This window comes from Cherax quadricarinatus, unplaced genomic scaffold (genome assembly GCF_038502225.1).
Source record: "Cherax quadricarinatus isolate ZL_2023a unplaced genomic scaffold, ASM3850222v1 Contig1550, whole genome shotgun sequence".
Lineage (NCBI taxonomy): Eukaryota > Metazoa > Arthropoda > Malacostraca > Decapoda > Parastacidae > Cherax > Cherax quadricarinatus.
The window spans coordinates 57,458-74,723 of NW_027196576.1; the positions used below are offsets into that span (position 1 = coordinate 57,458).

Here is a 17,266-nt window from a genome sequence, read left to right on the forward strand (position 1 = left end):
TCACATGGCATCCTTAAAAATGTCCTCAAAGAATCTGGCCTAAGTGAACCAGTTATCCCAGTCACAGCTTACCTCCACATATCAGTAACATGTACCATACATCATTGCTAGTACTTGTTTAACCAAGAATTTTTCCTACCATTTTAAGATTATTATTATACACTAGTACAGTGGACCCCCAGTTATCGGCCAGTTCTGTTATCAGCCAACTTGGTGATTGGCGGGTTTTTCGGCACCTGGTTATCAGCAATTAATTCGGTGATCGGCCATTTGGGACGCGTCTGTCCACCGGCTGGGGCCGCTTGCGCATCAGTTTGGCCGTGTCACTCGGTGGCTGAGGAAGCTTCTGCTCACACATCCAAACATTTTGTTTATTTCTCATTGTAGGTTGTGTTATTTTTGCAGTGCAAATGTAAAATAAGTAGCCATGGCTACAAAGAAAGTTCCTGTGGTAAAAAAAAGTGAGAAACACCATGGAATTTAAGCGTGAAGTGATAGAAAAGTTTGAGAGTGGTATGAGGGTGGTGGAACTTGCCAGGATGTACAGCAAGAATAAATCAACAATTACATCCATCCTGGCAAAGAAAGAACAAATCAAGAAGGCTAATGTTGCAAAAGGAGTAACTTTTCTAACTAAACAAAGGCCACCAATAATGGAAGAGATGGAAAAGTTATTATTGTGGATTAACCCTTTCAGGGTTTCGGCCGTACTTGTAAGGCTTACGCGCCAGGGTTTTTGAAGTACTAGTACGCATAAATTCTAGCGCCTTCAAATCTCGCGGGAAAAGGCTGGTATGCCTAGGTGACAGAGAATGGGTGTGGGGGGTCGGTGTGCGCGGTAGAAAAAAATCTGGGACCCAGTGGCGCAGTGTGAGAATGCCATTTTAGTAGACCTTGTTCACCATGCCTCGCAGTAAGAAGCTCCTCACTCCTCAGCGAATTGGGACACTTTTGTTCCCCAGTGACAGTTCCAATACAGATGGGAGTGCCAGTGAATATGAGCTTCAAGGTTCTGGCGAGGTTGTGACCGAAACTAATAACCATAATATCGGTAATAGTGAGGAAAACCCAGACGACCCTCAGCCTTCCACCTCTGCTGCTGGGCCTTCTTGTTCACGGTCAGTTGTACCAGAATCAAAGAGGAAACTCCTATTTTCCCAAATCCTGGACTCAGATGTAAGCATTGGTGATGATAGTAATAGTGAATATGAACTACAAGCTCTTGAAACCAGTTCCAGTAGTGATCGTGAAGTGGAATATTTTCCAGTGAAGCGTCAGTATATACAATGATATATGCGCTCTGGTAGTGTGCCATATGCTATTCCAAGTGGAAGGAGTACATCCCGTGGCTGTACAACAGAAACAGACAGTGAAAATGAAGATGATAGTGTTGCAATTGGGATGGAAAATGTGCATGGTGGTGGTAGTGATGGTGCCAGCCATGAGGCACTAGCAGTGGGCCATGCTGCCACTCACGCTGCCACCCATGCCGCTGCCTCAGCTGATCTACAACAAAGGCCACCATCCCCCACCCACCCACCACACCAGCCTCCACAACCACAGTCACCTATCATTGTCCAGTACCCACCAGCAGACTGCACCTGGGATTGGCAGGAAGCTGGCAATTTTGCTCCAAATCCCCACCAGTTTGATGAAAGCCAAAGTGGAATACAGCCATGTTGTACACTGGGGAACAATACCAGTGAACTGTAATGTTTCAAGCTATTCTTTGACGAACCCCCGATGGAAATTATTGTCAGGGAAAGCAACAGATACTACGAGTATACCATGGCAAACAATACTTTCACCAAGCTCACGGCTACACCAGTGGAAGGAGACAACTGTGGCTGAGATGTATCTTTTCTTTGCCACAATAATGCTTATGCCACATGTGTATAAGCACAGTGTGAAATCATACTGGTCAACAGACCGCCTGATTGCAACCCAAGGTTTCAGTGATATAATGGGAGTGAATCAATTTGTGCTACTATTATGTATGCTTCACTTCTCAGACAAAACCAGGCCTTACAGAAACAACAGGTTATACAAGATTAGGAATGTGTTTGTGTATCTGAAAGAGAAATTCAATATGTATTTTTATCCCTTCAAGAAGCTTGTAACTGATGAGTCTTTGATTCTGTTCAAAGGAAGACTCTCTTTCAAGCAGTACATACCAAGCAAGAAGAAACGCTTTGGTATAAAGTTGTTTGTTCTTTGTGATTGTTACAGTGGTCTGGCATTGGATATTATTGTGTACACTGGAAGTTATACATTGCAAAATACCAGGAAGTTATTGGGCATCTCTGGTGATGTGGCTAGAACAATGATAGAACCATACCTTAGTAAGGGGCATATACACCTACCATCCGACTTACGACCTGCTCGACATACGTCCACTCGACTTACGACTGTGCATCTGGCAGCTGGGCTGGGCCGGCTGATGCACACTGCTGTACAATATTTGACAATACTCGCGGCGGCAAATGCGTCATGCAGGCAGCATCAGTTTGAGTAACCCTGCCCTATCAGCAGCATCATACTATTAACCCTTTCAGGGTCCGTCCCGTAGATCTACGGCTTTACGTTCAGGGTCCAAACCGTAGATCTACGTCATGAGCTCAGCTCACTCTGATAAACTGTGAGTGGTAAATTTGGGCCTAGATATGAGAGAATACATCTATGTGGTATGTGTGCACCACATAAAACAAATCCTGCAGCACACTGTGTATAATGAGAGAAAAAAACTGAGACCGTGATTTTCGATTAAAACAGCGACTTTGCAGTGTTTTTTCGTATGTTTTTTATAGTTGTATTTGTGATTTCTTGGTCTCATTTGATAGAATGGAAGATATATTACAGAAATAGAGATAATTTTGATTGGTTTTAGCACTGGAAATGGCTTGAAACTGAGCTCAAAGTGGCGGAAATGTTAAATTTTTGCCGATGTTCAAGAGTAAACAAACGACCTCACACGTCTAATACACGCCAGCTGGTGGGTCTAATATACATTCACAAATGTGGTGATGATATTTATACAATTATTACAATATTGCATAACAGTAAATCTTCTATTTTTTGGTGTGAATAAAAATTCATTATGTGAATAAAAAATCAAAATGGAATTCATTTGTAAAGCCTCAAAACATAACTAATGAACAGAGGAAATGTTAGTTTAGTGCCAGGAATACCTACATTGTTTATTCTGGACCCTATTTTGAAATTGGAATATTTTGAACTTTGTGTTAAATTGGCCAAATTACCAATTTCCAATCACTTTATTTTGTAGTTGAAACAGTTGACTTGGCGATTTCTTGTGCTCAATCGATAGAATAGAAGTAATACTAGTGAAATAGCTAAGAATTTGGTCGACTGGAATAATGTAATTGGCCTAAAATGGGAGTCAAAGTCGGCAAAATCGCCGATATGTAAATATCGCTGACACATCAAAATTCGTGAGAACATAATTTCGTCAGTTTTCCATCAAATTTTGTACTTTTTGTTTTATTACCTTCAGAAAAAGATTCTCTAGCATTTCATAAGAAAAAATAATTTTTTTTTTTTTAAATTCATAGACACTGGGGCACCACTTCAGATTTTGGCCTTGGACCCTGAAAGGATTAATAATGATAATAACAATAATAATCACTGAGGCACATTAAATGTTGGAAAACATTAAGGGTTAATATCTATAAATTTTTATTTTCAAAATTATATAATAAACATGCTACATAACACAGAACATATAAATTAACAAATATGAGAGTTTAATTTGTATCAGACCTCTCACTTTAATTACACCAGCAGTTATAGTTTAATAATACAGTGGACCCCCGCATAACGATGGCATCACATAGCGATTATTTCGCATACCGCTTACTTTAATTGCAAAAATTTTGCCTCACATACCGCTTAAAAACCCGCTTACCGATTTTCGTCCGAGACGCGTCCAATGTGCGGCCTGAGCCACGCTCACATGTTCCGCCGGTGGCATTGTTTACCAGCCAGCCTCCGCGGTAACATCCAAGCATACAATCGGAATATTTCGTATTATTACAGTGTTTTCGGTGCTTTTTCTGGAAAATAAGTGACCATGGGCCCCAAGAAAGCTTCTAGTGCCAACCCTACAGCAATAAGGGTGAGAATTACAATAGAGATGAAGAAAAAGATCATTGATCAACCATCGCTACTATTGGTGGTACAGCTGCTGCTGCATGTCTGCTGCGAGCTGGTCAGCTGTTGTATAATAAACCCCAATGCAACCATGCTGCTGTACTATTGCTGCTGGTACAGCTGCTGCTGCTGCTGCACTGTCAGCGTGCTGCTGCTGCTGTAGCACCGTTGTTGGTGTGGCTTATTGAGAATACCAAGAAACAATTAACCCCAGAGGATTTGCCACCCAGGATAACCCAAAAAAGTCAGTGTCATCGAAGACTGTCTAACTTATTTCCATTGGGGTCCTTAATCTTGTCTCCCAGGATGCAACCCACACCAGTCGACTAACACCCAGGTGAACAGGGAAAAATGCCTGGAACTAGTGCTCATATTGGTGAATTTAAAGCCAGCAAAGGTTGGTTTGAGAGATTTAACCCTTTGACTGTTTCCGACGTATAAATACGTCTTACGAGCCAATGTTTCTGACGTATTTATACGCATAAATTCTAGCAGCTTCAAATCAAGCAGGAGAAAGCTGGTAGGCCCACATGTGAGAGAATGGGTCTCCATGGTCAGTGTGCACCATATAAAAAAAATCGGGGAGCCAGTGGTGCATTGTGGGAATGCCATTTCAGTTGTCCTTTTTCAGCATGTCTAGCGGTAAGAAATATGTGATTCCCCAGCAAATCTGGGACTCTTCTCTTCCCAAGTGATGCTCTAACACAGATGGAAGTGTCAGTGAAGATCAATTTCATGATTTGGAGGAGTTTGAGACCAAAAGCAATGGAGGAGGAGGAGGAGGAGGAGGAGGAGGAGGAGGAGGAGGAGGAGGAGGAGGAGGAGGAGGAGGAGGAGGAGGAGGAGGAGGAGGAGGAGGAGGAGGAGGAGGAGGAGGAGGAAGAAGAAGATGTAATAATATTGTTCCCTTGAAGCAAGAAAAAAAAAAGTCCACCCCATGACAGTGACAAGATAAGGGGAGATAACATCTGATAAGAGCTGACTTTGATGAGCGTAAAGGAGGGTAATATTACATGACCATCGCCCTCCCTTTGTTTTTGCTGGTACACAAACATTTCTGTCTGTCTATTTGTCTGTCTGTCAAGCTCCCTGTCTGTCCATCTAGCTCTCTGTCTCAGAGAGAGCCACAAGACTGTGTCATCACGTTTACTCACATCTTCAAGCAGAGTATAGCACTTTGTCTGGATTTCTTGGGTTATCCTAGGTAATTTACACTATGTATACTTGTATTTATGTGTACCTGTGAGACAGAGATAGGCAGACAGATAGAAAGAGAGACAGATTGAAAGATATAGAATGAGGGAGAAAGATAATTAGATAGAATGGAGGAGGGGAAGCAGCATCCGACCCCATTGTTTTGACAGGCGGTAGGGGTAGTGACTAATGAGACAATATGTCACTTTGACAGCTGCCGACTTCTGACTCAAAACAATTATAAGCCACACACTCGCACACAAGACAAGGAGGAGGAGGAGGAGGAGGAGGAGGAGGAGTAGGAGGAGGAGGAGAAGGAGGAGGAATAGGAGGAGGAGGAGAAGAAGAAGAAGGAGAAGGAGGAGGAGGAGGAGGAGGAGGAGGAGGAGGAGGAGGAGGAGGAGGAGGAGGAGGAGGAGGAGGAGGAGGAGGAGGAGGAGGAGGAGGAGGAGGAGGAGGAGGAGGAGGAGGAGGAGGAGGAGGAGGAGGAGGAGGAGGAGGAGGAGGAGGAGGAGGAGGAGGAGGAGGAGGAGGAGGAGGAGGAGGAGGAGGAGGAGGAGGAGGAGGAGGAGGAGGAGGAGGAGGAGGAGGAGGAGGAGGAGGAGGAGGAGGAGGAGGAGGAGGAGGAGGAGGAGGAGGAGGAGGGGGTGGAGGAGGAGGAGGAGGAGGAGGAGGAGGAGGAGGAGGAGGAGGAGAAGGAGGAGGAGGAGGAGGAGGAGGAGGAGGAGGAGGAGGAGGAGGAGGAGGAGGAGGAGGAGGAGGAGGAGGAGGAGGAGGAGGAGGAGGAGGAGGAGGAGGAGGAGGAGGAGGAGGATGATGAGGAGGAGGAGGATGAGGAGGATGAGGAGGATGATGATGATGATGATGATGATGATGATGAGGATGATGATGATGAGGATGATGATGATGATGATGATGATGATGATGATGATGATGATGATGATGATGATGATGATGATGATGATGATGATGATGATGATGATGATGATGATGATGATGATGATGATGATGATGATGATGATGATGATGATGATGATGATGATGATGATGATGATGATTGTTTGTTTGTTTTTGTAAACAAGTTTTGTAAACAATATATTGATAATTATGTTTGTGTGCTTATTGTGTTGTATACAACGAGTGTATATATATACATTGCACCTTACTTTGGTCTCATAGGCCACATAAGTTATGTGAAAAAATAAAATAGTGAAAAAAACAAAAAACCTTCAATTACAAGTAAACTAAAGTTTACCGGGTGAGCGGCAGTCGCCGCTGTTGCCATACGCGGCTCATTTTCTGCAAACTTCACGGCTCTATATCTCGGTAAGTACCGATGGCAAAAATTTTTTTTTTTTGGACTAAAACACTCAGAAAAATAATCTTAACATTTTCATAAGAAAAAATAATTTTTTTTTTTTTTGAATATTTGGCGACATAGAATGACAGTTTCAGAGAGGGGCCTGAAACAGTCAAAGGGTTAATACATGTTTATCGAGGGGCCACAGATATATCAGATCACTTTCTAGTTGTAGCTACACTGAGAGTAAAAGGTAGATGGGATACAAGGAGAATAGAAGCATCAGGGAAGAGAGAGGTGAAGGTTTATAAACTAAAAGAGGAGGCAGTTAGGGTAAGATATAAACAGCTATTGGAGGATAGATGGGCTAATGAGAGCATAGGCAATGGGGTCGAAGAGGAATGGGGTAGGTTTAAAAATGTAGGGTTAGAGTGTTCAGCAGAAGTTTGTGGTTACAGGAAAGTGGGTGCAGGAGGGAAGAGGAGCGATTGGTGGAATGATGATGTAAAGAGAGTAGTAAGGGAGAAAAAGTTAGCATATGAGAAGTTTTTACAAAGTAGAAGTGATGCAAGGAGGGAAGAGTATATGGAGAAAAAGAGAGAGGTTGAGAGAGTGGTGAAGCAATGTAAAAAGAGAGCAAATGAGAGAGTGGGTGAGCTGTTATCAACAAATTTTGTTGAAAATAAGAAAAAGTTTTGGAGTGAGATTAACAAGTTAAGGAAGCCTAGAGAACAAATGGATTTGTCAGTTAAAAATAGGAGAGGAGAGTTATTAAATGGAGAGTTAGAGGTATTGGGAAGATGGAGGGAATATTTTGAGGAATTGTTAAATGTTGATGAAGATAGGGAAGCTGTGATTTCGTGTATAGGGCAAGGAGGAATAACATCTTGTAGGAGTGAGGAAGAGCCAGTTGTGAGTGTGGGGGAAGTTCGTGAGGCAGTAGGTAAAATGAAAGGGGGTAAGGCAGCCGGGATTGATGGGATAAAGATAGAAATGTTAAAAGCAGGTGGGGATATAGTTTTGGAGTGGTTGGTGCAATTATTTAATAAATGTATGGAAGAGGGTAAGGTACCTAGGGATTGGCAGAGAGCATGCATAGTTCCTTTGTATAAAGGCAAAGGGGATAAAAGAGAGTGCAAAAATTATAGGGGGATAAGTCTGTTGAGTGTACCTGGTAAAGTGTATGGTAGAGTTATAATTGAAAGAATTAAGAGTAAGACGGAGAATAGGATAGCAGATGAACAAGGAGGCTTTAGGAAAGGTAGGGGGTGTGTGGACCAGGTGTTTACAGTGAAACATATAAGTGAACAGTATTTAGATAAGGCTAAAGAGGTCTTTGTGGCATTTATGGATTTGGAAAAGGCGTATGACAGGGTGGATAGGGGGGCAATGTGGCAGATGTTGCAAGTGTATGGTGTAGGAGGTAGGTTACTGAAAGCAGTGAAGAGTTTTTACGAGGATAGTGAGGCTCAAGTTAGAGTATGTAGGAAAGAGGGAAATTTTTTCCCAGTAAAAGTAGGCCTTAGACAAGGATGTGTGATGTCACCGTGGTTGTTTAATATATTTATAGATGGGGTTGTAAGAGAAGTAAATGCGAGGGTCTTGGCAAGAGGCGTGGAGTTAAAAGATAAAGAATCACACACAGGGTGGGAGTTGTCACAGCTGCTCTTTGCTGATGACACTGTGCTCTTGGGAGATTCTGAAGAGAAGCTGCAGAGATTGGTGGATGAATTTGGTAGGGTGTGCAAAAGAAGAAAATTAAAGGTGAATACAGGAAAGAGTAAGGTTATGAGGATAACAAAAAGATTAGGTGATGAAAGATTGAATATCAGATTGGAGGGAGAGAGTATGGAGGAGGTGAACGTATTCAGATATTTGGGAGTGGACGTGTCAGCGGATGGGTCTATGAAAGATGAGGTGAATCATAGAATTGATGAGGGAAAAAGAGTGAGTGGTGCACTTAGGAGTCTGTGGAGACAAAGAACTTTGTCCTTGGAGGCAAAGAGGGGAATGTATGAGAGTATAGTTTTACCAACGCTCTTATATGGGTGTGAAGCATGGGTGATGAATGTTGCAGCGAGGAGAAGGCTGGAGGCAGTGGAGATGTCATGTCTGAGGGCAATGTGTGGTGTGAATATAATGCAGAGAATTCGTAGTTTGGAAGTTAGGAGGAGGTGCGGGATTACCAAAACTGTTGTCCAGAGGGCTGAGGAAGGGTTGTTGAGGTGGTTCGGACATGTAGAGAGAATGGAGCGAAACAGAATAACTTCAAGAGTGTATCAGTCTGTAGTGGAAGGAAGGCGGGGTAGGGGTCGGCCTAGGAAGGGTTGGAGGGAGGGGGTAAAGGAGGTTTTGTGTGCGAGGGGCTTGGACTTCCAGCAGGCATGCGTGAGCGTGTTTGATAGGAGTGAATGGAGACAAATGGTTTTTAATACTTGACGTGCTGTTGGAGTGTGAGCAAAGTAACATTTATGAAGGGATTCAGGGAAACCGGCAGGCCGGACTTGAGTCCTGGAGATGGGAAGTACAGTGCCTGCACTCTGAAGGAGGGGTGTTAATGTTGCAGTTTAAAAACTGTAGTGTAAAGCACCCTTCTGGCAAGACAGTGATGGAGTGAATGATGGTGAAAGTTTTTCTTTTTCGGGCCACCCTGCCTTGGTGGGAATCGGCCAGTGTGATAATAAATAAAATATATATATATATATATATATATATATATATATATATATATATATATATATATATATATATATATATATATATATATATATATATGTATATATATTGTAGGTAGTAGGTTGGTAGACAGCAACCGCCCAGGGAGGTACTACCGTCCTGCCAAGTGAGTGTAAAACGAAAGCCTGTAATTGTTTTACATGATGGTAGGATTGCTGGTGTCCTTTTTTCTGTCTCATAAACATGCAAGATTTCAGGTACGTCTTGCTACTTCTACTTACACTTAGGTCACACTACACATGCATGTACAAGCATATATATATATGTATATATACACATCCCTCTGGGTTTTCTTCTATTTTCTTTCTAGTTCTTGTTCTTGTTTATTTCCTCTTATCTCCATGGGGAAGTGGAACAGAATTCTTCCTCCGTAAGCCATGCGTGTTGTAAGAGGCGACTAAAATGCCGGGAACAAGGGGCTAGTAACCCTTTCTCCTGTATTCATTATTAAATTTAGAATGATAAACTTAGGTCTTTCTTTTTGGGTCACCCAGTCTTGGTGGGAATCTGCCGGTTTGTTGAACTTCACTCTGGCTGTACCCTTCTCCAGAACATCACTCCATCTGAGATCATATATACCCAGGATGACTCATGTATGGAACATATTCATACAGCATAATGATATCAATGAGATAAAATCAGTTGATCAAATGAAAATGCTGGCCCACAGATGGCTCCAACTTCATCCTGTTCCCTACTTGTATGTCTCATAACAATAAAAATGCTTTCAAATGAGCTGATGTAGGTAACAGCTCTTAGCTTGCCAATAAAGTTAGGAATCCTTAACCTGTAAATAGCTTATCAATAACACTAGGGATCCTTAACCTTGTCAAACCATGTAAAAAAAAAAGAGACAGAGACAGAGAGAGAGAGAGATACAGAGAGAGAGAGAGACAGCCACATTCAGTCAACCAGTCAGCCAACCAGCCAACCAACCAACTACCCACCCGGCCAGCCAGCCGGATAGGTATTACACATGTTCCAGAGTTGTCTCTCTTTACTTAGGGTATAGGTTATACTACATTCTGGCAGGATGACACTACCAGTGGTACTCTCCCATTCCACTGTGTCGACAATACATAAAGATAACAGTAACATATGATACTGTATGTGATGTAAAATTTACAACACAGTTCACTACCATGTATATATTATATACAGTACATAAATAATTAAAATATAACAATAGAAGTAAATTATGGTAAAAAGAATGAAATAATGATTGTACAATACATTACAGTACTATGTAGGTAGTTTATATAGGAAAGGTTTGACATTATGCCCTACCCAGTATGTCGGCAATTTTCAAAGGTTCGACTTACGTCCATTTTGACTTACGATCGGTTGGTCGGAACCAAGCTTGGTCGTAAGTCGGATGGTAGGTGTATTATATACTGATAACTGGTACACAAGCCCCTCACTCAGTGATTTTTTGCAAGTGAACATGAAAGATGTGTGTGGCACAGTGCATGCAAATCGTAAACATATGCCCAGGTTTGACGCTGGCACTCGTAGAGGTGAGGTGCAGGCGTTTGCTGCCAATGACATCATGGCATTTCAGTGGCATGACAAATGAGATGTCACACTTGTCATCAGTCCACTCTAACGAAATGACGAACACTGGTAGGCAGCATAGAGAAAGCAATGAATCCATTCTAAAACCTGCAGCTGTGATTGATTACACCCTCAACATGCGCTTAGTGGACAAATGTGACATGCAGATTGGGTTTGATGATTGTGTTCGCAAGAGTTATAAGTGGTACATAAAACTCTTTTTCCATCTTCTGGACAATTCCAAGCTCAATGCTTATATGTATAAGATGAGGACCAGAAACAAACCACCATATGGTGAATTCTGTTTGTCTGTCATAAGACAAATAGTATTCAAGTGCCAAGGAACAACACCTGCAATAGACTGCCCACTAAATTATCAACAACTACCTTCTCGTCTGAAGCATGGTGATTACTTCCTAGTAAAACTGCCTGCTACTGCTTTCAAGAAAAAGGTTCAGAAGAGGTGTTACGCCTGTGCACATACAAAAAAAATGCCCACAATAATGCAGAGACACTAGTTTTATGTGTGAGGAGTGTAAAACACCACTGTGCATGACACCATGTTTCAAAGAGTTCCACAGGCTGCAGAACTTCTAGAAACATTCCCTGTGACTGTATATGTGTATATAAAATATAGAAAAATAGTAATAAACAACATTTCATATCGTTTGTTTGTGTAAATATTTTCTGTAAACAAAACAGTGACAACAGTGTTTATGCCATTATTGTGTAGAATAGAAAAAGAAATAACTTACAAAATAGTGCTCATATTGGTCTCACAAGCCATAAAAATTACTTGGAAAAAAAAAATTAAAAATAATAGAAAATAGTACATAAAAAAATAAAAGTAATACCGGGTGACGGCAGTCAGCGATGTTACCATATACTGGGCATTTTCTGTCAACTTCACGCCTCCATATCTCAGTAAGTATTGATGGTAAAATTTTTTTTAGCCTATAAGATTTAAAAAAAAAAAAATCATTTCATAAGAAAATTTTTTTTTTTTTTTTTAAATTTTGCCGACCCTGAGAACAAGTCTCAGAGGGCCTGGGGACCCTGAAAGGGTTAAGAAAAAAGAATTAGTGGGAGACGGTGTTGAGTCGATTATTTGTGAGAAGGCAAGGCAGTTGCATGAGGATCTTGCAAAGAAAATGCCTGGAACAAGTGCTGCAGTTTGTGAATTTAGGGCCAGCAAAGGATGGTTTGATAGATTTAAGAAGCATAGTGGCATACACAGTGTTGTAAGGCATGGTGAGGCTGCAAGTTGACAAATGTGCGGCTGAAAAATTCGTGCAGGAATTCCAGGAGTACAAAGAGGCTGAAGGACTCAAACCCCAACAAGTGTTCAATTGTAACAAAACAGGCCTGTTTTGGAAGAAAATGCCAAACAAGACCTACACTACCCAGGAGGAAAAGGCACTGCCAGGACACAAGCCTAATGAAGACAGGCTTACTCTTTTGTTGTGTGGTAATGCTAGTGGGGACTGCAAAGTGAAGCCTTTACTCGTGTATCACTCAGAAAATCCCAGTGTTCAACAAAAACTATGTCATGAAGAATATATTGTGTGTGATGTGGAAAGCTAATCATAAGGCATGGGTCACAAGGCAAATTTTCAAAGAGTGGGCTAATGATGTGTTTGGCCAAAGTGTGAAAAAATACCTCCTGGAAAAGAAATTGCCACTCAAGTGCCTCTTGGTACTGGACATTGCTCCTGCACATCCTCCAGACCTGGAAGACCAAGTGTTTAGGGACTTCAATTTTATAAAAGGTAAGGCTTGGGAGGGAGTGACTTCCAGGACAAGAAAACGATGGCCAGATTGTATCCAAGAGAGGGATTTTGAAGGGTTTGAGACTGACCCTGGCCCTGCCGACCCTGTGGACTCTATTGTAGTACTGGGGAAGTTCCTGGGGTTGAAGGCGAGTGGAAGGGATGTGAAAGAGTTGGTGGAGGACCACAGGGAAGAGCTAACCACTGAAGAGCTGCAAGAGCTTCAACTTGAACAGCAACAGACTGCAGCTGAGGAACTTGCTTCAGAGGAGGAAGAGGGAGTGAAAGAGGTGCCTTCTTCATTGATTAAGAACATTTATGCAAAGTGGAATGATGTGTAAAGTTTTGTCGAGAAGTACCGCCTTGACAAAGGTGAAACAAGCCATATCTGCATCATGTTTAGTGACAAAACCCTGTCCCACTTCAGGGAAATCTTAGAGATGCCAGAAACAGAGCACTCTGGACAGTTATTTTGCGAGACAGGGGTCCAGTGGCATTAAAAGACAAAGAAGGGAAGTAACCCCAGAGAAAGCTTTGCTACCTAAAGTCTTTATGGAAAGGGATTCCCCTTCCAAATACTAACTCCTCCCTCTTTTCTCCTCCCTGTCTTCCAGAAGCCAGCATTAGCCTTCGATAAAGGTAAGTAATATTTATATATTTGTTAAAAAATTTTTTTTTTTTTTTGGAAATATTTTTGTCTGGAATGGATTAATTGTATGTATTTACATTAATTCTTATGGGAAATATTATTTCGGTTTTCAGCCGACCTTCTGGAATGGATTACGGCCGATAACCGAGGGTCCACTGTATTATTATTAATTTCTACATTTGCTCTAGTTTCTTTTTTACCAATGCATATAGTAATTGCTTTGCTACTGTTCAAACACTGTGTATGCAAATTACCATAATAGTATCCTAAATTCAAAATTTGTATTACTTGATACTAAATTTTTTTAAAATCACGTAATTTTGCCACTTAATTAACAGTGGTCCCTTGAATTACAATATTAATCCATTCCAGAAGGCGTATTGTACCTTAAAACTATTATAACTCAATCCCCAAAATACACTGTTTTGTGGTAATTTGTTCCAAGACCCACTGAAGTGCAACTTTTACTATACCTTGAACCTGCATCCTCACAGATATAACTTGCAGGCACTGTATCCCCCTTCATCTGTTTTTCTCTTACAGTAACAATAGTCTATCTCTGATAATTTCTCTGCCCTTTATCACTAGCTTAGATTTGTCTTAGATTTCTTAATTATTTCTTTTTGCTGGATAATAGTACAGATAGTTAATTGTAGAAAACCCCAATGCAGTAATTTTAACTTTTTTTTTTATTTCTTGCTTGATCTTCAAAGAAACTGCCTGCTTACTGTGCACTTTAGGGACCATGATGAAGGTAATACAAATTATGGTGTAACTGAAAGACAAATGCAATTATAAAGGGCTGGTTATATAGTTGGTGCAGACAACACACATGGTAACTTCAAACTGAAGAAGAGACAAGCTGTAATACAAACTCTGCTACTGGCTGAGATACTACCCCAGAGATATTCATCTCCCATTGCTGACTGGCTACTAAACTACCTCCAATGATATTCTTATTGGCTCAAATGTTACCCAAGAGGCAAGATACCACATGGCTGATTGGCTGAAACCCACCCACATGCGCCAATCATCATACACAAATCGTATCTCAAATTTTTCATCACAGCTCAAAACTGAATTTCTTTAAGAGTGTAAACCAAAATTCAAAATTATAATTCCAGACCACTGTAATTCAATAAACCACTGTACATACATACTGTACTTTGTAATGTACTTTTTGTGTATGCACCTTCAAGACATTATGTACAAGGAAACCTTGTGATATTACAACTGATTCAGGGTTTACCTGGAGAGGGTTTCAGGGGTCAATGCCCTCGCAACCCGGTCTGAGACCAGGCCTCGTGGCTAATCAGGGTTTGATCAAGCAGGCTGTTACTAGTCGCACGTAAACCGGTGTACGAACCACAGCCCGGCTGATCAGGTACTGACTTTACGTGCCTGTCTAGCGCCTTCTTGAAGACAGACAGGGGTCTATTTGTAATTCCCCTTGTGTATGCTGGGAGGCAGTTGAACAGGGTGTGATAATCTCTAGAAGCCTTTTTTAAAAAATGCACCAAGGTGCTAGATAAAGTTAGTTAGTTGCAACTTCATTAAATATAAGTCTCTTTAAGACTTGAAAATACAGAACCAGTTTCTTAAGACATCTTACGAGTGCAGGTTTTTATCAAGTTTACCGAACATCCTCATGCGTTAAAATACATACCTTCAATACTGCATTTCCTTCTTGCTCTTATTTTATTAGTAACTTACAGGAAAGTGGGGCAACTAGCCTTTTACACTTGGCAATTTAGTCACTTTCAATGATAAGCATGGTGACAGGAATTGGAAATTAAAGTTATGGTTTAAGTGACATAAAACCAAAATGAAAATATATTCTGTTAAGAAAAAACAGCAATTCTGTCACTACATTTTATGAATTATGCCAGAACAGTATACAGTGGACCCCCGCATAACGATTACCTCCGAATGCGACCAATTATGTAAGTGTATTTATGTAAGTGCGTTTGTACGTGTATGTTTGGGGGTCTGAAATGGACTAATCTACTTCACAATATTCCTTATGGGAACAAATTCGGTCAGTACTGGCACCTGAACATACTTCTGGAGTGAAAAAATATCGTTAACCGGGGGTCCACTGTACTACCTATCAACCAACTTGAAAAATACAAAAAAAAATAAATGTTATTATTAAAATACACCAACCATCCGACTTACAATCGAGTTCGGTTCCGAGAAACCGGTCGTGAGTCGAAATGGTCGTAAGTCGAACTTTACTACTGAATATCAACAAAACATTTTTGTAATGACTTTATTTTGTTTTATTTTGGTATTTCACGTTTTACTTTACTTTTTATGCTGTTAGTACTGTATTTTATACTGTAAGGTTTAGGATAAACACTTTGTACAACACAAATAGTTGTTTATTTCCCAGAAATTTGGCATAAAAAACACGGTTGTAAGTCGAGTGGTCGAAAGTCGAGCAGGTCGTAAGTCGGATGGTAGGTGTATTTGTTGTGCATAGTAAATAATGTAAGCACTGCAGAGTCAATCATGTATAAGCTTTCATGCCAAGCAAAATTGTCTGAATTACAATAGTTACCCAACATTAATAACCCAAAATTACAAAAACAGATTTATTCCTTATGCTTTTAATATTCTCTATAAGTAAATAACAAAAAGGCACAATACCGTGACTGGAACGATACACAAATAACCCGCACATAAAAGAGAGAAGCTTACGACGACGTTTCGATCCGACTTGGACCATTTACAAAATCACACTTTGTAAATGGTCCAAGTTGGACCGAAACGTCGTCATAAGCTTCTCTCTTTTATGTGCGGGTTATTTGTGTATTCTCTATAAGAATCTGCTCTCATAGGTGATGGCCCAATATAGAATCACCATAAGTGTAAAGTGCTTTGGTTTGGGTATAAAAACATTAAGCAGCCATAATTTGCATGTTTAATTAAAATGTAACAAAAGAGGCAGAAAATCATATATACAGATTAATTAATCATCCTTCATTCATGATGCCGAACCAATATTATATACATACCTGCATAAATAAGTTTTTGGCCAACAGCTGGGTAATCTGTGCCCTTTTCTTTCTCAACTTTTTCTTTTAAAGCTCTCACCTGAGGATAAAAAGAATGCTTAAGATTTTAGAATTAAAACTTCGAGAGAAATTATAAAATACTCAACTAATAAACTCAATGGAAGTCTAAAAAAAATCTAAGGCAACCATTTTATAATTATGGATGAACAAACAAAAAAAATTCCAAAAATCAGCTGAGCCATGCCTGGTTAGAAGAGTTATACATCAGACTTGAAGCCATAAGTCTATCTCAACAACAATACTAATATACTAATAATAGTAAACTATAACAGTAATAATAAATTTCAGTTCTCTGAGCCATACAAAGAATGCAACAGAAAATAATAATAAAAATATTTATTTCTACAAGTACTACTGTACATGTACAATAGGGCCCCGCTTTATGGTGTTTCACTTTACGGCGTTCCACTAATATGGACATTTCAAATTATAACCAAAACTCGCTATATGGCTCCTAATACAGTCATCACACCCCACCCTGTTTGTTTATATTCTCAATGAGCACATCTCCATTATGTCTGGAAACTTTCCAAAATTTTAAGGGTTTGAAAGTTATTGCGTATATGTACTCTAATACATTGGACCCCTGGTTAACGATATTTTTTCATTCCAGAAGTATGTTCAGGTGCCAGTACTGACCGAATTTGTTCCCATAAGGAATATTGTGAAGTAGATTAGTCCATTTCAGACCCCCAAACATACACGTACAAACGCACTTACATAAATACACTTACATAATTGGTCGCATTGGGAGGTGATCGTTAAGCGGGGGTCCACTGTAATTACCTACCATCCGACTTACGACCGAGTTCGG

General features: G+C 40.6%; 1 protein-coding gene across 1 annotated transcript in view; it reads right to left on the minus strand.

Moving 5' to 3' along the window:
* The window catches only part of LOC138851677 (UV excision repair protein RAD23 homolog B-like), a 48,338-nt gene extending 31,827 nt beyond the window's left edge, over positions 1 to 16,511 (minus strand). Inside the window, exon 1 of the mRNA XM_070081040.1 lies at positions 16,393 to 16,511. The gene's annotated coding sequence lies outside the window, so the exon portion shown is untranslated. The remainder of the gene's footprint in view (positions 1 to 16,392) is intronic.
* Positions 16,512 to 17,266: the final 755 nt, after the last annotated feature.